The 24,117-nt window shown below is 32.3% G+C and overlaps 3 long non-coding RNA genes across 3 annotated transcripts; all 3 read right to left on the reverse strand.

Moving 5' to 3' along the window:
- Positions 1–4,738: 4,738 nt before the first annotated feature.
- Positions 4,739–8,273, reverse strand: LOC146745836 (uncharacterized). The gene is made up of 2 exons (XR_014929523.1): positions 8,182–8,273; positions 4,739–4,992 (listed from the first exon to the last, which is right to left on the reverse strand). It is a non-coding gene; the product is annotated as an uncharacterized LOC146745836 (long non-coding RNA).
- Positions 8,274–10,361: 2,088 nt separating this feature from the next.
- LOC146745837 (uncharacterized) lies at positions 10,362–14,915 on the reverse strand. The gene is made up of 2 exons (XR_014929524.1): positions 14,795–14,915; positions 10,362–10,615 (listed from the first exon to the last, which is right to left on the reverse strand). It is a non-coding gene; the product is annotated as an uncharacterized LOC146745837 (long non-coding RNA).
- Positions 14,916–16,954: 2,039 nt separating this feature from the next.
- Positions 16,955–21,030, reverse strand: LOC146745838 (uncharacterized). The gene is made up of 2 exons (XR_014929525.1): positions 20,940–21,030; positions 16,955–17,208 (listed from the first exon to the last, which is right to left on the reverse strand). It is a non-coding gene; the product is annotated as an uncharacterized LOC146745838 (long non-coding RNA).
- Between the last annotated feature and the right edge of the window lie 3,087 nt (positions 21,031–24,117).

Genomic DNA, 24,117 nt, shown 5'->3' on the forward strand with positions numbered 1-24,117 from the left:
AACAGGAAAGCGTAAATAAAGTATTATGTGAATATAAACAATTTAATTGTTGAGGTCTTTACTTTTCACATGCAAACACACAAACGCAATTAGTCGGTGTTCATTTCGAAACACTGCCATTAATAACATAAGAACGTAATACGATCAATCGATCGATCAAGAGAACAGTGAATTTGTGTCATATGCTGCCGTTGTGTTGAAAATCGCAATGAAATTTAAAGGCCGAAAAGCAGAGACCTTTTCTGTAAACTGCAAAAACACAAAAGATTATAATTTTATGACGTTTTAGTAGTACTGCCATTTATTACCAGCATATTAATGATTTGCTCTAATTTTGAATTGCGCTGTTGGCAACCAAACCATTTTCACCACAGGGATGTCAGTAATTATACATGATTCGAAAAAATCTTTTATTTTGGACATCATGTTTTGAACTATTTAGATGATTCACTTAAGGTAGCGAGATAATGTATAGGCAATATAAATGCGTTCCTAAAATTGAAAGAATGGCGTAAGTGAAACCACCGAACTTATATATAGTTAAGGAGACTATGGTTTAATGTTTCGAATAATATATAAAAATGGGATCAATGCGGGTTAAACTCGTCACTCGTGTTAAAAATCGAAAGTCGCAAGGAAAAGTTTTGACGAGATAGCAGACATTGCCACATTAAATTACATGAATATACATAGTTTTTACGGAAAAAAACATATGAAATACATATTTGGTGAAGAATATATTAATTGGTTTCGTTCAGAATGAATTACGTTTATTTAATTTGCACAGCCGTTCAGTTTTCATGGTAATCGTTAAATTATCGCCGGCCACAAAGAAAATAAAATAAGACCAATCAGGTGACCGATATTTTAATTTGGAACATACCCTTTCTGAGAAAAGAATAACATTATTAACAATACATACTAGTGTTTTCAATATATATATACATTTTTTTCATTTCGCAGATGACAACTGTGTTGATGTCTTGCTTTTCAAATCAATGTTTATAAAAGAAAAGGTCGAGGTAAACCAATGAGGTAGAATTTGTTTTATCGACAACATGAACATAATGTATGTAAACTTCAAAAACACAAAAGATTATAATTGTATGACGTTTTAGTAGTACTGCTAGTTACTATACCAGCATATTAATGATTTGCTCTAATTTTGAATCGCGCTGATAGCAACCAAACCATTTGCACCACAGGGATGTCAGTAATTATCCCTGTTTCAAAAAAATCTATTATTTTGGACACCATATTTTGTACTATTTAGATGATTCACTTAAGGTAGCGAGACTATTATTTGTGTTGAAAATTACGATTTTCACATATATTTATTAATTGATGAAATGCACTATAAACTTTCATCTGATAAAGTCAACGTAACTTAGAATGTCATGTAAGTTGGTTAAAATGTCGATTTTTTTAAAGGGAAGCAAGGCAGCTTCAGTATTGTTTTTCAAAATCAACAACACAGGTTTATTTTGTGTGCCTATAAATTTCAAAGATTAACTCAAAACAAAGCAATGTTAGGGTGTGTTATCAATAGCTATCTGACACACAATGAGTGTTTCCAAACATTTGAGTGGTTTGTCTCCGCCCCTGATTATTTCACAAATTAGTCATTTGCATATGAACGTGTCTGACACAAGGTAATTTTGGTGTTTTCATCTGGCGATTTTATTGAACAATATCTATTCCATTCCTTTTACTTTTTTGGTTTCCAATAGCCTTACACATTTGGATGCCCCTACACATGTTAAAACAGACCTTGATGGGAAAACAAATCGCTTGTGCAGATAAACAAGCTTGAAAATCTTTGCTGTGACTTCATCGACGTTTTCTAGGAGTTTATGTTTTTCAAAATACAAGGTCTTTAACAAAAAATAACGTATACTTATTGTCGTCGGATTAACACCAAATTTTCACAGCTCAAGGTGATAATGAGAGGAACTTGAATGTGTCCAGACAAACTATTTCATTGATTATTTACCAAAGTGTTGTGGTTTGAGTTGGGGGCAATGCGACTAAAACAGAATAGTTTATTGGCAATGGAAATGCCGACCTAAAAATTGAAAGAAGGGCGTACGTAAAACCACTGAACACACATATATTTAAGAAGACTATAGTTTAATGTTTCTAATAATATATAAATTTTGGTTCAATGCGAGTTAAACTCGTCACTCGAGTTAAAAATCGAAAGCCGCCAGAGATAGTTCTCACGAGCTAGCAGACATTGCCACAATAAATTACATGAACATACATAGCTTTTTGTAAAAAAACACACATCTGAAATACATAATTGATGAACAATATAATAATTTGTTTCGCCCTCAATCAATTACGATTATTTAATTTTCACAACTGCTCTGTTTTCATGGTAATTTGAAACACTACAGTAACGCGTGATATGTTTTCACTCCTATAACAATATAAATCAATAGATACCATATTGGCAAGTACAATAATATTTCTTATTTTAAGGTTGTCAGGTGCTTAGCATTTCCGAGCAGTGTGTGACATTGGCTAAATATGCAATATGCAGTATAACAATTATTTACCTTAATACTACTGCAGGACTTCGGACAATTTTCGATAGAGCGAAACTCAAGTTAAAACGTTGATATTCTACTGAATACGTGGCGTATATTGGACGTACCTCTGTATTAAAGCTAATAGTAGTATAATGCTCTTAATCTAAAAATATAAATAGCTGCGTCATTGTGCAAAGCCATGTGTAGATATGCATAATCTTGTGAAAAGGTTTCCATATATTTCAAAAATATGTTGTTATGTATGCTTACTGGGTTGTTATAATTATGTTTGTCGTTGTCAAAAATATGGTCATGTTTCTTGTTTCTGTTACTTTGCAAAGAAAAGTGAATCCCCCCAAAAAAGAACGATGCATGTACAAGTTGGCGCCACTAAATTTCTGTCGTCGTCTGCTATTTATTCAGATGACATACTTTTGTCTAGTTGTGTTGTTAGTCCTGGCATTCTATGTTTGATACCCGAAAATACGTTTATATATTTATTTGAACAAGCTATTAGGTAGTTACATGCATGCCAGGTTTACACACAAAAAAAATCGAAAATATGTCGTTTAACATTTCGAAAACGCCCTCTATAGCTACGATCAAGTATTTGTGATTTGTGGCACATTTTTAGTTAGATATACTTTCTAAAAATGAATGTTCTTTGACCAAACAAAACAGAATACCGTTCAGCGGACGTTTTATTAATAGCACATGGTAAAATATCTTAAACGCTAATACATCTGTATTCACAAATCATAATCACCGGATGTTTTATCGCTGATAATACTGGCATCATTAACTCTTCTTTGTTTTGTAGAATAGCATCCCAACTCTACAAAATTAAGATTTAAAAATCTTATTCCATATTGAGGCAAATTGGAAATTTAGCTGCGCTGTGAAGTTCGTTAATTGTGCATGTTTATGTGAAAAATGTATTCTTTGTGTCTATCTACGTAATGTGGTAACAAACGCAAAGGCCGTCTATTTGAATATTGTTTTTGTTTTCCCTGCACTATATTACTCCACTTACCTTGTCATTTTATCGATTTCGTTAATTGCAAGTTATCAGCTAGCATTCTATATTCATATCGATGGCGAATTATTCACGATTTTTTAGTATTTGTTATGGTTGTATTGCATCTACAAATCTCCCCGTAAGAGGTTGACGATATGTTGTACATGTTCGTACTTTCAAAATAATTAAATTCCAAGACAGCATATTATATTTGTATTTAGTCAGATTGTAATATTTCAAAAGACTGTTATAATGTTTCGATTAAATGAAAAATACTTGTTTGTGAAATGATAAATTAAAGGTGTGATTTTGGCTCGAGCCAGTTACTTCCTCGAGGATTACCACCTCCTTTGGCACGACCTGAAAATCCCTCTGAACGTGGTTATTATCAGCAGTTTATTTGTTTTTCACATTATAGATTTACAACTTACTTCGACATTATACAAATGTTAATCCTTGGTTACACATTGTGAATGACCTCTATTTCGTAGAGGAAAGTGCTAAACGAGTGTTTTGGCCAGTTCAAGTGTTTAAAGTACGTCGTATAATCGACGATCACGAAACTACGTTGCCCTGAATACTGTCGGAATTATCCACACATATTTGTGATGTATAGTGAGGTAAAAGATAAACAAATTTCCCGTTAGTCAATTCGGTATTGGAAGTTAAAGATGACTAAGTCATTATTTTCCCAAACACAAAATAAGTGTAATACTCAATTACGAAACTAAATATAAACGTAATGTTCTGAATTCACAGGATTCAGTTATTCCATATGGCAAAAACACGCACACGAGCAATATATGTCTACTACAAATGGATATATATTACTTCCCATATTCGTGGAGTTACATAACTGTTTATTTGCCATGTTGAGCAGCCAATCCCGGATCATTTTGGAAAGATGCATGACGAATTGCACCCAATACATTTTATTCTGTTCCATACTGGAAGGAAGTATAGTTATTACTTTTTATGCATGTGTTTGTGTGCTTATAATGTAGGGTTGAAGGTGCATATCATATTTTCGATAATTTGAGTATATTCGTTTTCAAATTTTAAATGTTGAATACCAACATTGGTTTACTAACGTAATTCATAATCTCTAAGACAATTAACACTTGATACTATAGACAGGTTTCTATCAAATATCGTCAATAAATAGAAAAAAATACAAGTGACTCAATTTCACTATCTCAAGCTTCAATTGTTTTATTCAGATGATTCATTCATTCATGCTATGTCAGTATCTTCAACACCAGAATCCAATAGGACATCTCACTTGTAGATCTTTTGAACGGTCATCATGATTTGCACTTGTTTGTCCATTATGAACATTAAGTTCGATATCTGGTGCTCGCTCGGAGGAAACAGCTCGAATCTCTCCGAAGCTCATGGTTGTTGTGACTATGCATATCAAAAGAAGCATTGGTGCCATGTCTAGAGAAAAACAAACGTATACATAAAATGAAATATCCCTAGTCTATGTATTCTATTCAAAAAGAAAGATTTTGTTTCAATTGTGAATTTTAATTGTTTCAATTAAATTTATATTGAAAGATTGAATGGATAAGCAATAATGATGAAAATTTGTTTTAAAGAAAACGTCGTTATTTACAGTTGGTATTACTATTGGTACTATTGGATTCAGTCAGAATTCTAACTATTTGTCTCAAAATTGTAAAAGCAATAATTTGTGTCATTATAAGTTTGCGTTACTGTTGTGAAGTGTATTTATTTCTATTATAAGAACGAGTTGCGTATAATTAACGGTTATTCAGCGTCAACAAGGAAATACGGCGTTATGGTGGTGAATAGCATCAGCTCAGTGTGAAACTAGGCTTGATTTCACACGACCCTTCTCAAATGACTCTCGGTATGAAATGTTTGATGCGCGGGTTATTATTTAACGCACTGGTGACATGGCCGTTGTTGACATTGTAAACACGTCTTGGAATTTATTAGAATTTCATTTTCATCTGATTTGATAATAAGGTAATTTGAAAACAGACGCATTGAAGATATTAAATGTTGTTTATGCATACATAAATGGGACGTTAAATTGTCAATATATTCATTATATTGCGACACTATGGTGTGTATGGTCACAATATACATAAGCTAAAATCAGTGTTACAGGCGACAGAAATAAGACTTAGAGGTTATTTCCATTCAAAGCAAAATTCTTATTAGAATTTCTACATAGATATGTATAAATTAGAATAATTTAATGTTAATATATAGTATTCTTTGAATACAAACAATTTAATTTTCGTCCGCTATGTGACACTGGCTAAATATGCAAGTATAACAATTATTAATTAGGACTAATTTTCGTATAATTTTCGATGCTGTGAAATACAAGTAAAAACGTTGCTCATATACTGGATACGTGGCATATACGTAAAATATATTAATAGTATAATGCTCTTAATATGAAAATATAAATGGCTGCGCTACTGAGCAAATCTACGTTGGGTTGTTGGAAGTTTGTCGTTGCCAAAGAGATGGTCATGTTTTTTTGTTTGTATTGCACTGTACTAAAAAATGCATTCCAAACAGGAAAGTGTAAATAAAGTATTTTGTGAATATAAACAATTTAATTGTTAACGTTTTTATTTTATTCACATTCAAACACACAAACGCAATTAGTCGGTGTTCATTTCGAAACACTGCCATAAATCACTGCCATTAATAACATAAGAACGTAATACGATCAATCGATCGATCAAGAGAACAGTGAATTTGTGTCATATGCTGCCGTTGTGTTGAAAATCGCAATGAAATTTAAAGGCCGAAAAGCAGAGACCTTTTCTGTAAACTGTAAAAACACAAAAGATTATAATTTTATGACGTTTTAGTAGTACTGCTAGTTACTATACCAGCATATTAATGATTTGCTCTAATTTTGAATCACGCTGATAGAAACCAAACCATTTTCACCACAGGGATGTCAGAAATTATCCGTTTAAAAAAATTATTTTGGACACCATATTTTGTACTATTTAGATGATTCACTTAAGATAGCGAGACTATTATTTGTGTTGAAAATTTAGGATTTTCACATTTATTTATTAATTGATAAAATGCACTATAAACTGTCATCTGATAAAGTCAACGTAATTTAGAATGTCATGTTAGTTGGTTAAAATGTCGATTTTTTGAAGGAAAGCAAGGCAGCTTCAGTAGTGTTTTTCAAAATCAACAACACAGGTTTAATTTGTGTGCCTATAAATTTCAAAGATTAACTCAAAACAAAGCAATGTTAGGATGTGTTATCAGTAGCTATGAGAATGAGTGTTTCCAAACATTTGAGTGGTTTGTCTCCGCCCTGTTTATTTCACAAATTAGTCATTTGCATATGAATGTGTCAGACACAAGGTGATTTTGTTGTTTTCATTTGGCAATTTTATTGAACTATAGCGATCGCATTCCCTTTATTTTTTGGTTTCCAATAGCCTTACACATTTGGATGCCCCTACACATGTTAAATTGACCTTGATGGGAAAACAAATCGCTTGTGCAGATAAACAAGCTTGATAATCTTTGCCGTGACTTCATCGACGTTTTCTAGGAGTTTATTTTTTTCAAAATACAAGGTACAACAAATAACGTATACTTATTGTCGTCGGATTAACACCAAATTTTCACAGCTTTAATTTGATAATGAGAGGAACTTGAATGTTTCCAGACAAACTATTTCATGGATTATTAACCAATGTGTTGTGGTTTAAGTTGGCGGCAATGCGACTAAAACAGAAATTAAAATTCAGGACACTACGTTTCAAAACGCGTTGCTTGAATAAAACTAACCTGACACATTCAATTTACCAAGCTAATGAACAACTAGGAAAAGTGAAAAAAAAAACTTCTTATCACCAGCATAAATGCGTAATTATTTTTTTTTTACAAAAAAAGTAATTTTTCACGTTTCATTAAGTAACGCACCGTAGATAAGGGCATGCCAAATACACCTTTGAAAAGCTTGAAGTCTGGCGATTCTACTAATTTATACTTTCCTGGGTCTATTTGTAGTCATTTGGTCACAATTAGAAGATGAAAACAAGTATGCAAATAATAGTCCCGCTACCTTAAGGTAGCGAGATAGTTGATTGGCAATGGAAATGCCGACCTATAAATTGAAAGAAGGGCATACGTAAAACCACCGAACACATATATATTTAGGAAGTCTATGGTTTAATGTTTCGAATAATATATAAAGTTTGGTTCAATGCGAGTAAAACTCGTCACTCGAGTTAAAAATCGAAAGCCGCAAGAGATAGTTCTCACGAGCTAGCAGACATTGCCACAATAAATTACATGAACATACATAGTTTTTTGTAAAAAAAAAACACATCTGAAATACATAATTGATGAACAATATAATAATTTGTTTCGCCCTCAATCAATTACGATTATTTAATTTTCACAACTGCTCTGTTTTCATGGTAATTTGAAACACTGCAGTAACGCGTGATATGTTTTCACTCCTATAACAATATAAATCAATAGATACCATATTGGCAAGTACAATAATATTTCTTATTTTAAGGTTGTCAGGTGCTTAGCATTTCCGAGCAGTGTGTGACATTGGCTAAATATGCAATATGCAGTATAACAATTATTTACCTTAATACTACTGCAGGACTTCGGACAATTTTCGATAGAGCGAAACTCAAGTTAAAACGTTGATATTCTACTGAATACGTGGCGTATATTGGACGTACCTCTGTATTAAAGCTAATAGTAGTATAATGCTCTTAATCTAAAAATATAAATAGCTGCGTCATTGTGCAAAGCCATGTGTAGATATGCATAATCTTGTGAAAAGGTTTCCATATATTTCAAAAATATGTTGTTATGTATGCTTACTGGGTTGTTATAATTATGTTTATCGTTGTCAAAAATATGGTCATGTTTCTTGTTTCTGTTACTTTGCAAAGAAAAGTGAATCCCCCCAAAAAAGAACGATGCATGTACAAGTTGGCGCCACTAAATTTCTGTCGTCGTCTGCTATTTATTCAGATGACATACTTTTGTCTAGTTGTGTTGTTAGTCCTGGCATTCTATGTTTGATACCCGAAAATACGTTTATATATTTATTTGAACAAGCTATTAGGTAGTTACATGCATGCCGGGTTTATACAAAAAAAAATCGAAAATATGTCGTTTAACATTTGGAAAACGCCCTCTATAGCTACGATCAAGTATTTGTGATTTGTGGCACATTTTTAGTTAGATATACTTTCTAAAAATGAATGTTCTTTGACCAAACAAAACAGAATACCGTTCAGCGGACTTTTTATTAATAGCACATGGTAAAATATCTTAAACGCTAATACATCTGTATTCACAAATCATAATCACCGGATGTTTTATCGCTGATAATACTGGCATCATTAACTCTTCTTTGTTTTGTAGAATAGCATCCCAACTCTACAAAATTAAGATTTAAAAATCTTATTCCATATTGAGGCAAATTGGAAATTTAGCTGCGCTGCGCTGTGAAGTTCGTTAATTGTGCATGTTTATGTGAAAAATGTATTCTTTGTGTCTATCTACGTAATGTGGTAACAAACGCAAAGGCCGTCTATTTGAATATTGTTTTTGTTTTCCCTGCACTATATTACTCCACTTACCTTGTCATTTTATCGATTTCTTTAATTGCAAGTTATCAGCTAGCATTCTATATTCATATCGATGGCGAATTATTCACGATTTTTTAGTATTTGTTATGGTTGTATTGCATCTACAAATCTCCCCGTAAGAGGTTGACGATATGTTGTACATGTTCGTACTTTCAAAATAATTAAATTCCAAGACAGCATATTATATTTGTATTTAGTCAGATTGTAATATTTCAAAAGACTGTTATAATGTTTCGATTAAATGAAAAATACTTGTTTGTGAAATGATAAATTAAAGGTGTGATTTTGGCTCGAGCCAGTTACTTCCTCGAGGATTACCACCTCCTTTGGCACGACCTGAAAATCCCTCTGAACTTGGTTATTATCAGCAGTTTATTTGTTTTTCACATTATAGATTTACAACTTACTTCGACATTATACAAATGTTAATCCTTGGTTACACATTGTGAATGACCTCTATTTCGTAGACGAAAGTGATAAACGAGTGTTTTGGCCAGTTCAAGTGTTTAAAGTACGTCGTATAATCGACGATCACGAAACTACGTTGCCCTGAATACTGTCGGAATTATCCACACATATTTGTGATGTATAGTGAGGTAAAAGATAAACAAATTTCCCGTTAGTCAATTCGGTATTGGAAGTTAAAGATGAATAAGTCATTATTTTCCCAAACACAAAATAAGTGTAATACTCAATTACGAAACTAAATATAAACGTAATGTTCTGAATTCACAGGATTCAGTTATTCCATATGGCAAAAACACGCACACGAGCAATATATGTCTACTACAAATGGATATATATTACTTCCCATATTCGTGGAGTTACATAACTGTTTATTTGCCATGTTGAGCAGCCAATCCCTGATCGTTTGGGAAAGATGCATGACGAATTGCACCCAATACATTTTATTCTGTTCCATACAGGAAGGAAGTATAGTTATTACATTGTATGCATGTGTTTGTGTGCTTATAATGTAGGATTGAAGGTGCATATCATATTTTCGATAATTTGAGTATATTCGTTTTCAAATTTTAAATGTTGAATACCAACATTGGTTTACTAACGTAATTCATAATCTCTAACACAATTAACACTTGATACTATAGACAGGTTTCTATCAAAGATCGTCAATAAATAGAAAAAATACAAGTGACTCCATTTCACTATCTCAAGCTTCAATTGTTTTATTCAGATGATTCATTCATTCATGCTATGTCAGTATCTTCAACACCAGAATCCAATAGGACATCTCACTTGTAGATCTTTTGAACGGTCATCATGATTTGCACTTGTTTGTCCATTATGAACATTAAGTTCGATATCTGGTGCTCGCTCGGAGGAAACAGCTCGAATCTCTCCGAAGCTCATGGTTGTTGCGACTATGCATATCAAAAGAAGCATTGGTACCATGTCTAGAGAAAAACAAATGTATACATAAAATGAAATATCTCTAGTCTATGTATTCTATTCAAAAAGAAAGATTTTGTTTCAATTGTGAATTTTAATTGTTTCAATTAAATTTATATTGAAAGATTGAATGGATAAGCAATAATGATGAAAATTTATTTTGAAGAAAACGTCGTTATTTGCAGTTGGTATTACTATTGGTACTATTGGATTCAGTCAGAATTCTAACTATTTGTCTCACAATTGTAAAAGCAATAATTTGTGTCATTATAAGTTTGCGTTACTGTTGTGAAGTGTATTTATTTCTATTATAAGAACGAGTTGCGTATAATTAACGGTTATTCAGCGTCAACAAGGAAATACGGCGTTATGGTGGTGCATCAGCTCAGTGTGAAACTAGGCTTGATTTCACACGACCCTTCTCAAATGACTCTCGGTATGAAATGTTTGATGCGCGGGTTATTATTTAACGCACTGGTGACATGGCCGTTGTTGACATTGTAAACACGTCTTGGAATTTATTAGAATTTCATTTTCATCTGATTTGATAATAAGGTAATTTGAAAACAGACGCATTGAAGATATTAAATGTTGTTTATGCATACATAAATGGGACGTTAAATTGTCAATATATTCATTATATTGCAACACTATGGTGTGTATGGTCACAATATACATAAGCTAAATTCAGTGTTACAGGCGACAGATATAAGACTTAGAGGTTATTTCCATTCAAAGCAAAATTCTTATTAGAATTTCTACATGGATATGTATAAATTAGAATAATTTAATGTTAATATATAGTATTCTTTGAATACAAACAATTTAATTTTCGTCCGCTATGTGACACTGGCTAAATATGCAAGTATAACAATTATTAATTAGGACTAATTTTCGTATAATGTTCGATGCTGTGAAATACAAGTAAAAACGTTGCTCATATACTGGATACGTGGCATATACGTAAAATATATTAATAGTATAATGCTCTTAATGTGAAAATATAAATGGCTACGCTACTGAGCAAATCTACGTTGGGTTGTTGGAAGTTTGTCGTTGCGAAAGAGATGGTCATGTTTTTTTGTTTGTATTGCACTGTACTAAAAAATGCATTCCAAACAGGAAAGTGTAAATAAAGTATTTTGTGAATATAAACAATTTAATTGTTAAGGTTTTTATTTTATTCACATTCAAACACACAAACGCAATTAGTCGGTGTTCATTTCGAAACACTGCCATTAATAACATAAGAACGTAATACGATCAATCGATCGATCAAGAGAACAGTGAATTTGTGTCATATGCTGCCGTTGTGTTGAAAATCGCAATGAAATTTAAAGGCCGAAAAGCAGAGACCTTTTCTGTAAACTTCAAAAACACAAAAGATTATAATTTTATGACGTTTTAGTAGTACTGCCATTTATTACCAGCATATTAATGATTTGCTCTAATTTTGAATTGCGCTGTTGGCAACCAAACCATTTTCACCACAGGGATGTCAGTAATTATACATGATTCGAAAAAATCTTTTATTTTGGACATCATGTTTTGAACTATTTAGATGATTCACTTAAGGTAGCGAGATAATGTATTGGCAATAGAAATGCCTTTCTAAAAAATTGAAAGAAGTGCGTCAGTGAAACCACCGAACTTATATATAGTTAGGAAGACTATGGTTTAATGTTTCCAATAATATATAAAGATGGGATCAATGCAGACATTGCCACAATAAATTACATGAATATACATAGTTTTTTTTATAAAAAAAAGATATGAAATACAAATTTGGTGAAGAATATATTAATTGGTTTCGTTCTGAATGAATTACGTTTATTTATTTTGCACAGCTGTTCTGTTTTCATGGTAATTGTTAAAATATCGCCGGCCACCGAGAAAATAAAATAACACCAATCAGGTGACCGATATTTAATTTGAAACATATTCTTTCTGAGAAAAGAATAACATTATTAACAATACACACTAGTGTTTTCAGTGAGCCTTCAAAAGTCCGCTCAGTGACTGTTTTGCCTATGACTACTATCATTTACCCATTGATATTTTTGTAAAATATCGTATTTCCTATCAATTATTAGCTGTCACAAACGCTGATATATATATATATATATATATACATTTTCTTCATTTCGCAGATGACAACTGTGTTGATAGCTCGGTGTCCGCAATATGGCTAATGTCCGTCATCACTATTTTAGCATTGTTGTTGTCTTTTAATGTGTTAATTCCTGTTTCTATGTACGGCATGGCGAGTCAGCTATATTGATGTCTTGCTTTTCAAATCAATGTTTATAAAAGAAAAGGTCGAGGTAAACCAATGAGGTAGAATTTGTTTTATCGACAACATGAACATAATGTATGTAAACTTCAAAAACACAAAAGATTATAATTGTATGACGTTTTAGTAGTACTGCTAGTTACTATACCAGCATATTAATGATTTGCTCTAATTTTGAATCGCGCTGATAGAAACCAAACCATTTTCACCACAGGGATGTCAGAAATTATCCGTTTCAAAAAATTATTTTGGACACCATATTTTGTACTATTTAGATGATTCACTTAAGATAGCGAGACTATTATTTGTGTTGAAAATTTAGGATTTTCACATTTATTTATTAATTGATAAAATGCACTATAAACTGTCATCTGATAAAGTCAACGTAATTTAGAATGTCATGTTAGTTGGTTAAAATGTCGATTTTTTGAAGGAAAGCAAGGCAGCTTCAGTAGTGTTTTTCAAAATCAACAACACAGGTTTAATTTGTGTGCCTATAAATTTCAAAGATTAACTCAAAACAAAGCAATGTTAGGATGTGTTATCAGTAGCTATGAGAATGAGTGTTTCCAAACATTTGAGTGGTTTGTCTCCGCCCTGTTTATTTCACAAATTAGTCATTTGCATATGAATGTGTCAGACACAAGGTGATTTTGTTGTTTTCATTTGGCAATTTTATTGAACTATAGCGATCGCATTCCCTTTATTTTTTGGTTTCCAATAGCCTTACACATTTGGATGCCCCTACACATGTTAAATTGACCTTGATGGGAAAACAAATCGCTTGTGCAGATAAACAAGCTTGATAATCTTTGCCGTGACTTCATCGACGTTTTCTAGGAGTTTATTTTTTCAAAATACAAGGTACAACAAATAACGTATACTTATTGTCGTCGGATTAACACCAAATTTTCACAGCTTTAATTTGATAATGAGAGGAACTTGAATGTTTCCAGACAAACTATTTCATGGATTATTAACCAATGTGTTGTGGTTTAAGTTGGCGGCAATGCGACTAAAACAGAAATTAAAATTCAGGACATTACTTTTCAAAACGCGTTGCTTGAATAAAACTAACCTGACACATTCAATTTACCTGGCTAATGAACAACTTGGAAAAGTGAAAAAAAACTTCTTATCACCAGCATAAATGCGTAATTATTTTTTTTTACAAAAAAAGTAATTTTTCACGTTTCATTAAGTAACGCACCGTAGATAAGGGCATGCCAAATACACCTTTGAAAAGCTTGAAGTCTGGCGATTCTACTAATTTATACTTTCCTGGGTCTATTTGTAGTCATTTGGTCACAATTAGAAGATGAAAACAAGTATGCAAATAATAGTCCCGCTACCTTAAGGTAGCGAGATAGTTGATTGGCAATGGAAATGCCGACCTATAAATTGAAAGAAGGGCATACGTAAAACCACCGAACACATATATATATATTTAGGAAGTCTATGGTTTAATGTTTCGAATAATATATAAAGTTTGGTTCAATGCGAGTAAAACTCGTCACTCGAGTTAAAAATCGAAAGCCGCAAGAGATAGTTCTCACGAGCTAGCAGACTTTGCCACAATAAATTACATGAACATACATAGTTTTTTGTAAAAAACACATCTGAAATACATAATTGATGAACAATATAATAATTTGTTTCGCCCTCAATCAATTACGATTATTAAATTTTCACAACTGCTCTGTTTTTATGGTAATTTGAAACACTGCAGTAACGCGTGATATGTTTTCACTCCTATAACAATATAAATCAATAGATACCATATTTACAAGTACACTAATATTTCTTATTTTAAGGTTGTCAGGTGCTTAGCATTTCCGGGCATTGTGTGACATTGGCTAAATATGCAATATGCAGTATAACAATTATTTACCTTAATACTACTGCAGGACTTCGGACAATTTTTGATAGAGCGAAACTCAAGTTAAAACGTTGATATTCTACTGAATACGTGGCGTATATTGGACGTACCTCTGTATTAAAGCTAATAATAGTATAATGCTCTTAATCTAAAAATATAAATAGCTGCGTCATTGTAGATATGCATAATCTTGTGAAAAGGTTTCCATATATTTCAAAAATGTGTTGTTATGTATGCTTACTGGGTTGTTATAATTATGTTTGTCGTTGTCAAAAATATGGTCATGTTTCTTGTTTCTGTTACTTTGCAAAGAAAAGTGAATTCCCCCAAAAAAGAACGATGCATGTACAAGTTGGCGCCACTAAATTTCTGTCGTCGTCTGCTATTTATTCAGATGACATACTTTTGTCTAGTTGTGTTGTTAGTCCTGGCATTCTATGTTTGATACCCGAAAATACGTTTATATATTTATTTGAACAAGCTATTAGGTAGTTACATGCATGCCGGGTTTATACAAAAAAAATCGAAAATATGTCGTTTAACATTTGGAAAACGCCCTCTATAGCTACGATCAAGTATTTGTGATTTGTGGCACATTTTTAGTTAGATATACTTTCTAAAAATGAATGTTCTTTGACCAAACAAAACAGAATACCGTTCAGCGGACTTTTTATTAATAGCACATGGTAAAATATCTTAAACGCTAATACATCTGTATTCACAAATCATAATCACCAGATGTTTTATCACTTATAATACTGGCATCATTAACTTTTCTTTGTTTTGTAGAATAGCATCCCAACTCTACAAAATTAAGATTTAAAAATCTTATTCCATATTGAGGCAAATTGGAAATTTAGCTGCGATGTGAAGTTCGTTAATTGTGCATGTTTATGTGAAAAATGTATTCTTTGTGTCTATCTACGTAATGTGGTAACAAACGCAAAGGCCGTCTATTTGAATATTGTTTTTGTTTTCCCTGCACTATATTACTCCACTTACCTTGTCATTTTATCGATTTCTTTAATTGCAAGTTATCAGCTAGCATTCTATATTCATATCGATGGCGAATTATTCACGATTTTTTAGTATTTGTTATGGTTGTATTGCATCTACAAATCTCCCCGTAAGAGGTTGACGATATGTTGTACATGTTCGTACTTTCAAAATAATTAAATTCCAAGACAGCATATTATATTTGTATTTAGTCAGATTGTAATATTTCAAAAGACTGTTATAATGTTTCGATTAAATGAAAAATACTTGTTTGTGAAATGATAAATTAAAGGTGTGATTTTGGCTCGAGCCAGTTACTTCCTCGAGGATTACCACCTCCTTTGGCACGACCTGAAAATCCCTCTGAACGTGGTTATTATCAGCAGTTTATTTGTTGTTCACATTATAGATTTACAACTTACTTCGACATTATACAAATGTTAATCCTTGGTTACACATTGTGAATGACCTCTATTTCGTAGAGGAAAGTGATAAACGAGTGTTTTGGCCAGTTCAAGTGTTTAAAGTACGTCGTATAATCGACGATCACGAAACTACGTTGCCCTGAATACTGTCGGAATTATCCACACATATTTGTGATGTATAGTGAGGTAAAAGATAAACAAATTTCCCGTTAGTCAATTCGGTATTGGAAGTTAAAGATGACTAAGTCATTATTTTCCCAAACACAAAATAAGTGTAATACTCAATTACGAAACTAAATATAAACGTAATGTTCTGAATTCACAGGATTCAGTTATTCCATATGGCAAAAACACGCACACGAGCAATATATGTCTACTACAAATGGATATATATTACTTCCCATATTCGTGGAGTTACATAACTGTTTATTTGCCATGTTGAGCAGCCAATCCCGGATCGTTTGGGAAAGATGCATGACGAATTGCACCCAATACATTTTATTCTGTTCCATACAGGAAGGAAGTATAGTTATTGCTTTTTATGCATGTGTTTGTGTGCTTATAATGTAGGATTGAAGGTGCATATCATATTTTCGATAATTTGAGTATATTCGTTTTCAAATTTTAAATGTTGAATACCAACATTGGTTTACTAACGTAATTCATAATCTCTAACACAATTAACACTTGATACTATAGACAGGTTTCTATCAAAGATCGTCAATAAATAGAAAAAATACAAGTGACTCCATTTCACTATCTCAAGCTTCAATTGTTTTATTCAGATGATTCATTCATTCATGCTATGTCAGTATCTTCAACACCAGAATCCAATAGGACATCTCACTTGTAGATCTTTTGAACGGTCATCATGATTTTCACTTGTTTGTCCATTATGAACATTAAGTTCGATATCTGGTGCTCGCTCGGAGGAAACAGCTCGAATCTCTCCGAAGCTCATGGTTGTTGCGACTATGCATATCAAAAGAAGCATTGGTACCATGTCTAGAGAAAAACAAACGTATACATAAAATGAAATATCTCTAGTCTATGTATTCTATTCAAAAAGAAAGATTTTGTTTCAATTGTGAATTTTAATTGTTTCAATTAAATTTATATTGAAAGATTGAATGGATAAGCAATAATGATGAAAATTTATTTTGAAGAAAACGTCGTTATTTGCAGTTGGTATTACTATTGGTACTATTGGATTCAGTCAGAATTCTAACTATTTGTCTCACAATTGTAAAAGCAATAATTTGTGTCATTATAAGTTTGCGTTACTGTTGTGAAGTGTATTTATTTCTATTATAAGAACGAGTTGCGTATAATTAACGGTTATTCAGCGTCAACAAGGAAATACGGCGTTATGGTGGTGCATCAGCTCAGTGTGAAACTAGGCTTGATTTCACACGACCCTTCTCAAATGACTCTCGGTATGAAATGTTTGATGCGTGGGTTATTATTTAACGCACTGGTGACATGGCCGTTGTTGACATTGTAAACACGTCTTGGAATTTATTAGAATTTCATTGTCATCTGATTTGATAATAAGGTAATTTGAAAACAGACGCATTGAAGATATTAAATGTTGTTTATGCATACATAAATGGGACGTTAAATTGTCAATATATTCATTATATTGCGACACTATGGTGTGTATGGTCACAATATACATAAGCTAAATTCAGTGTTACAGGCGACAGATATAAGACTTAGAGGTTATTTCCATTCAAAGCAAAATTCTTATTAGAATTTCTACATGGATATGTATAAATTAGAATAATTTAATGTTAATATATAGTATTCTTTGAATACAAACAATTTAATTTTCGTCCGCTATGTGACACTGGCTAAATATGCAAGTATAACAATTATTAATTAGGACTAATTTTCGTATAATTTTCGATGCTGTGAAATACAAGTAAAAACGTTGCTCATATACTGGATACGTGGCATATACGTAAAATATATTAATAGTATAATGCTCTTAATGTGAAAATATAAATGGCTACGCTACTGAGCAAATCTACGTTGGGTTGTTGGAAGTTTGTCGTTGCGAAAGAGATGGTCATGTTTTTTTGTTTGTATTGCACTGTACTAAAAAATGCATTCCAAACAGGAAAGTGTAAATAAAGTATTTTGTGAATATAAACAATTTAATTGTTAAGGTTTTTATTTTATTCACATTCAAACACACAAACGCAATTAGTCGGTGTTCATTTCGAAACACTGCCATTAATAACATAAGAACGTAATACGATCAATCGATCGATCAAGAGAACAGTGAATTTGTGTCATATGCTGCCGTTGTGTTGAACATCGCAATGAAATTTAAAGGCCGAAAAGCAGAGACCTTTTCTGTAAACTTCAAAAACACAAAAGATTATAATTGTATGACGTTTTAGTAGTACTGCTAGTTACTATACCAGCATATTAATGATTTGCTCTAATTTTGAATTGCGCTGTTGGCAACCAAACCATTTTCACCACAGGGATGTCAGTAATTATACATGATTCGAACAAATCTTTTATTTTGGACACCATATTTTGTACTATTTAGATGATTCACTTAAGGTAGCGAAATAATGTATTGGCAATAGAAATGCCTTTCTAAAATTTGAAAGAAGTGCGTCAGTGAAACCACCGAACTTATATATAGTTAGGAAGACTATGGTTTAATGTTTCCAATAATATATAAAGATGAGATCAATGCAGACATTGCCACAATAAATTACATGAATATACATAGTTTTTTTATAAAAAAAAGATATGAAGTACAAATTTGGTGAAGAATATATTAATTGGTTTCGTTCTGAATGAATTAAGTTTATTTATTATGCACAGCTGTTCTGTTTTCATGGTAATTGTTAAAATATCGCCGGCCACCGAGAAAATAAAATAAGACCAATCAGGTGACCGATATTTTAATTTGGAACATACCCTTTCTGAGAAAAAAATAACATTATTAACAATACATACTAGTGTTTTCAATATATATATATATATATTTCATTTCGCAGATGACAACTATGTTGATAGCTCGGTGTCCGCAATATGGCTAATGTCCGTCATCACTATTTTAGCATTGTTGTTGTCTTTTAATGTGTTAATTCCTGTTTCTATGTACGGCATGGCGAGTCAGCTATATTGATGTCTTGCTTTTCAAATCAATGTTTATAAAAGAAAAGGTCGAGGTAAACCAATGAGGTAGAATTTGTTTTATCGACAACATGAACATAATGTATGTAAACTTCAAAAACACAAAAGATTATAATTTTATGACGTTTTAGTAGTACTGCTAGTTACTATACCAGCATATTAATGATTTGCTCTAATTTTGAATCGCGCTGATAGCAACCAAACCATTTGCACCACAGGGATGTCAGTAATTATCCCTGTTTCAAAACAATCTATTATTTTGGACACCATATTTTGTACTATTTAGATGATTCACTTAAGGTAGCGAGACTATTATTTGTGTTGAAAATTACGATTTTCACATATATTTATTAATTGATGAAATGCACTATAAACTTTCATCTGATAAAGTCAACGTAACCTAGAATGTCATGTAAGTTGGTTAAAATGTCGATTTTTTTAAAGGGAAGCAAGGCAGCTTCAGTATTGTTTTTCAAAATCAACAACACAGGTTTATTTTGTGTGCCTATAAATTTCAAAGATTAACTCAAAACAAAGCAATGCTAGGGTGTGTTATCAATAGCTATCTGACACACAATGAGTGTTTCCAAACATTTGAGTGGTTTGTCTCCGCCCCTGTTTATTTCACAAATTAGTCATTTGCATATGAACGTGTCTGACACAAGGTAATTTTGGTGTTTTCATCTGGCGATTTTATTGAACAATAGCTATTCCATTCCTTTTACTTTTTTGGTTTCCAATAGCCTTACACATTTGGATGCCCCTACACATGTTAAAACAGACCTTGATGGGAAAACAAATCGCTTGTGCAGATAAACAAGCTTGAAAATCTTTGCTGTGACTTCATCGACGTTTTCTAGGAGTTTATGTTTTTCAAAATACAAGGTCTTTAACAAAAAATAACGTATACTTATTGTCGTCGGATTAACATCAAATTTTCACAGCTCAAGGTGATAATGAGAGGAACTTGAATGTGTCCAGACAAACTATTTCATTGATTATTTACCAAAGTGTTGTGGTTTGAGTTGGGGGCAATGCGACTAAAACAGAATAGTTTATTGGCAATGGAAATGCCGACCTAAAAATTTAAAGAAGGGCGTACGTAAAACCACTGAACACACATATATTTAGGAAGACTATAGTTTAATGTTTCTAATAATATATAAAGTTTGGTTCAATGCGAGTTAAACTCGTCACTCGAGTTAAAAATCGAAAGCCGCAAGAGATAGTTCTCACGAGCTAGCAGACATTGCCACAATAAATTACATGAACATACATAGTTTTTTGTAAAAAAAAACACATCTGAAATACATAATTGATGAACAATATAATAATTTGTTTCGCCCTCAATCAATTACGATTATTTAATTTTCACAACTGCTCTGTTTTCATGGTAATTTGAAACACTGCAGTAACGCGTGATATGTTTTCACTCCTATAACAATATAAATCAATAGATACCATATTGGCAAGTACAATAATATTTCTTATTTTAAGGTAGTCAGGTGCTTAGCATTTCCGAGCAGTGTGTGACATTGGCTAAATATGCAATATGCAGTATAACAATTATTTACCTTAATACTACTGCAGGACTTCGGACAATTTTCGATAGAGCGAAACTCAAGTTAAAACGTTGATATTCTACTGAATACGTGGCGTATATTGGACGTACCTCTGTATTAAAGCTAATAGTAGTATAATGCTCTTAATCTAAAAATATAAATAGCTGCGTCATTGTGCAAAGCCATGTGTAGATATGCATAATCTTGTGAAAAGGTTTCCATATATTTCAAAAATATGTTGTTATGTATGCTTACTGGGCTGTTATAATTATGTTTGTCGTTGTCAAAAATATGGTCATGTTTCTTGTTTCTGTTACTTTGCAAAGAAAAGTGAATCCCCCCAAAAAAGAACGATGCATGTACAAGTTGGCGCCACTAAATTTCTGTCGTCGTCTGTTATTTATTCAGATGACATACTTTTGTCTAGTTGTGTTGTTAGTCCTGGCATTCTATGTTTGATACCCGAAAATACGTTTATATATTTATTTGAACAAGCTATTAGGTAGTTACATGCATGCCGGGTTTATACAAAAAAAAATCGAAAATATGTCGTTTAACATTTGGAAAACGCCCTCTATAGCTACGATCAAGTATTTGTGATTTGTGGCACATTTTTAGTTAGATATACTTTCTAAAAATGAATGTTCTTTGACCAAACAAAACAGAATACCGTTCAGCGGACTTTTTATTAATAGCACATGGTAAAATATCTTAAACGCTAATACATCTGTATTCACAAACCATAATCACCGGATGTTTTATCGCTGATAATACTGGCATCATTAACTCTTCTTTGTCTTGTAGAATAGCATCCCAACTCTACAAAATTAAGATTTAAAAATCTTGTTCCATATTGAGGCAAATTGGAAATTTAGCTGCGCTGTGAAGTTCGTTAATTGTGCATGTTTATGTGAAAAATGTATTCTTTGTGTCTATCTACGTAATGTGGTAACAAACGCAAAGGCCGTCTATTTGAATATTGTTTTTGCTTTCCCTGCACTATATTACTCCACTTACCTTGTCATTTTATCGATTTCTTTAATTGCAAGTTATCAGCTAGCATTCTATATTCATATCGATGGCGAATTATTCACGATTTTTTAGTATTTGTTATGGTTGTATTGCATCTACAAATCTCCCCGTAAGAGGTTGACGATATGTTGTACATGTTCGTACTTTCAAAATAATTAAATTCCAAGACAGCATATTATATTTGTATTTAGTCAGATTGTAATATTTCAAAAGACTGTTATAATGTTTCGATTAAATGAAAAATACTTGTTTGTGAAATGATAAATTAAAGGTGTGATTTTGGCTCGAGCCAGTTACTTCCTCGAGGATTACCACCTCCTTTGGCACGACCTGAAAATCCCTCTGAACGTGGTTATTATCAGCAGTTTATTTGTTTTTCACATTATAGATTTACAACTTACTTCGACATTATACAAATGTTAATCCTTGGTTACACATTGTGAATGACCTCTATTTCGTAGAGGAAAGTAATAAACGAGTGTTTTGGCCATTTCAAGTGTTTAAAGTACGTCGTATAATCGACGATCACGAAACTACGTTGCCCTGAATACTGTCGGAATTATCCACACATATTTGTGATGTATAGTGAGGTAAAAGATAAACAAATTTCCCGTTAGTCAATTCGGTATTGGAAGTTAAAGATGACGAAGTCATTATTTTCCCAAACACAAAATAAGTGTAATACTCAATTACGAAACTAAATATAAACGTAATGTTCTGAATTCACAGGATTCAGTTATTCCATATGGCAAAAACACGCACACGAGCAATATATGTCTACTACAAATGGATATATATTACTTCCCATATTCGTGGAGTTACATAACTGTTTATTTGCCATGTTGAGCAGCCAATCCCGGATCGTTTGGGAAAGATGCATGACGAATTGCACCCAATACATTTTATTCTGTTCCATACAGGAAGGAAGTATAGTTATTACTTTTTATGCATGTGTTTGTGTGCTTATAATGTAGGATTGAAGGTGCATATCATATTTTCGATAATTTGAGTATATTCGTTTTAAAATTTTAAATGTTGAATACCAACATTGGTTTACTAACGTAATTCATAATCTCTAAGACAATTAATACTTGATACTATAGACAGGTTTCTATCAAATATCGTCAATAAATAGAAAAAAAAATACAAGTGACTCAATTTCACTATCTCAAGCTTCAATTGTTTTATTCAGATGATTCATTCATTCATGCTATGTCAGTATCTTCAACACCAGAATCCAATAGGACATCTCACTTGTAGATCTTTTGAACGGTTATCATGATTTGCACTTGTTTGTCCATTATGAACATTAAGTTCGATATCTGGTGCTCGCTCGGAGGAAACAGCTCGAATCTCTCCGAAGCTCATGGTTGTTGCGACTATGCATATCAAAAGAAGCATTGGTGCCATATCTAGAGAAAAACAAACGTATACATAAAATGAAATATCCCTAGTCTATGTATTCTATTCAAAAAGACAGATTTTGTTTCAATTGTGAATTTTAATTGTTTCAATTAAATTTATATTGAAAGATTGAATGGATAAGCAATAATGATGAAAATTTGTTTTAAAGAAAACGTCGTTATTTACAGTTGGTATTACTATTGGTACTATTGGATTCAGTCAGAATTCTAACTATTTGTCTCAAAATTGTAAAAGCAATAATTTGTGTCATTATAAGTTTGCGTTACTGTTGTGAAGTGTATTTATTTCTATTATAAGAACGAGTTGCGTATAATTAACGGTTATTCAGCGTCAACAAGGAAATACGGCGTTATGGTGGTGAATAGCATCAGCTCAGTGTGAAACTAGGCTTGATTTCACACGACCCTTCTCAAATGACTCTCGGTATGAAATGTTTGATGCGCGGGTTATTATTTAACGCACTGGTGACATGGCCGTTGTTGACATTGTAAACACGTCTTGGAATTTATTAGAATTTCATTTTCATCTGATTTGATAATAAGGTAATTTGAAAACAGACGCATTGAAGATATTAAATGTTGTTTATGAATACATAAATGGGACGTTAAATTGTCAATATATTCATTATATTGCGACACTATGGTGTGTATGGTCACAATATACATAAGCTAAATTCAGTGTTACAGGCGACAGAAATAAGACTTAGAGGTTATTTCCATTCAAAGCAAAATTC

Source organism: Saccoglossus kowalevskii, chromosome 5 (assembly GCF_978046115.1).
Source record: "Saccoglossus kowalevskii chromosome 5, keSacKowa6.1, whole genome shotgun sequence".
Lineage (NCBI taxonomy): Eukaryota > Metazoa > Hemichordata > Enteropneusta > Harrimaniidae > Saccoglossus > Saccoglossus kowalevskii.